The sequence below is a fragment of the Piliocolobus tephrosceles genome, chromosome 21 (assembly GCF_002776525.5).
Source record: "Piliocolobus tephrosceles isolate RC106 chromosome 21, ASM277652v3, whole genome shotgun sequence".
NCBI lineage: Eukaryota > Metazoa > Chordata > Mammalia > Primates > Cercopithecidae > Piliocolobus > Piliocolobus tephrosceles.
Genome location: NC_045454.1, coordinates 365,357 through 367,039, shown reverse-complemented (window position 1 = coordinate 367,039; position 1,683 = coordinate 365,357).

The window sequence follows — 1,683 nt, the reverse complement described above, 5'->3', positions numbered from 1 at the left end:
AAAAAAAAAAAAAAAAAAAAAAAAGAAAAGAAAAAAAGAAAAAAGAAAAAAACCCAAAAAACGAAAAACAGAAGCCCACCATCATCCGAGTCTGATGATACGCATGCTCTGCAAATGTATGACCAAGATCAGCATCAACTGCAACGTGGCTTTTCCCAAACGGTAACCCTCTAAAAGGAAGCACTTTCTTTTCCTTCAGACCACAGAAAGTGCTTCCCTCTAGAGGGTCACAGCCTGAGGTCTTCTTGCTCCGGCACCGTGGATTTTTTGTTGGACTCTTCCTTGCCCAGGTTAAAATGGACACAAATATAAAGATGCATTTATTTGCCCTGTTTGGATGTTTTCTGGAATCCAGAATATAAACCCCTAAAAGGACCATCTCCAGTTCCTTCCTTCAAAGAATCAGCAGGTTAGCCTTGTTCATCAAGGGGCAATCCTCCCAAGTTTTGTTCCCAAAGAGGAAAAGCAATGCCGACTACACATACCTTATCTTTAACCAAGAGAATTGGGCTGGATTTCTAGAGAACAGCAAGGGATTTTGAGCCAAGTGTTCGCTTGAGTTCCGAGACAGGAGCACACAGTCCCCATGGAGGCATCCAAAATGGAATCTAAGATGTGGAAGAATATACATTGTTGTAGGCACAAACATCCTGCAGGGTAGACCACAGGATACCCCCCGTAAAAGCTCTGCAGTAAAATCTGAGCAGAAACACACAAGTACTGGTGGGGCACGATGGCTCACACCACTAATCCCAGCACTTTAGGAGGCCACGGCGGAAGGATCACCTGAGCTAAGGAGTTCAAGACCAACCTAGGCAACATGGTGAAACCACATCCGTAAAAAAAAAAAAAGAAAAAAAGCCAGGTGTGGTGGTGCATGTCTGCAGACAGCTATTCAGGAGGAGGTGGTGGGAGCTGGAGGTTGCAGTGAGCCGAGATCGCACCAGTGCACTCCAGCCTGGGCGACAGAGTGAGACTCTGTCTCTAAAATGAATCAAATAATAATAACAATAATAAATAATATAAAAATTAGCCGGGTGTGGTGGCACATGCCTGTAATCCCAGCTGCTCGGGAGGCTGAGGCAGGAGAATCGCTTGAACTCAGGAGGCAGAGGTTGCAGTGAGTGAAATTCCTGACACTGCACTCCAGCCAGGGCCACAGAGCAAGACTCTGTCCTAAAAAAGAGGGCCACTTGAACCCAAGAGATCTGGGTTGGAGGGGTCACCACACTCCAGCCTGGGCAACAGACACTCTGTCTTAGGAAAAAAAAAAAAAACAAAACCACAAAAGCCCAACATCCAAGTCTGATTATAAGCAGGCTGCCTGAGATCAGTGTGAACTTCAACATTGCTTTTCTCCAAGAGTAATCCTCTAAAAGGAAGCGCTTTCCCTTCTTTCAAGCAACAGAAAGTGCTTCCCTCTAGAGGGTCACAGCCCGAGCTTTTCTTGCTCCAGCATTGTGGGGTTTTGGTTGGAACTTTCCCTTCACCAGGTTAAAATGGACACAAAAAATGAGGATGCATTTATTGGCCCTGTCTGCGTGATTTCTGGAATCCAGAACATAAAACCCTAAAAGGAACATCTCCAGTTCTTGCTTCAAAGGCTCAGCAGGTTAACCTTGTTCATCAAGGGACAATCCTCCTGAATTCTGTCTACAGAAAAAGCAATGCCTATTACACATA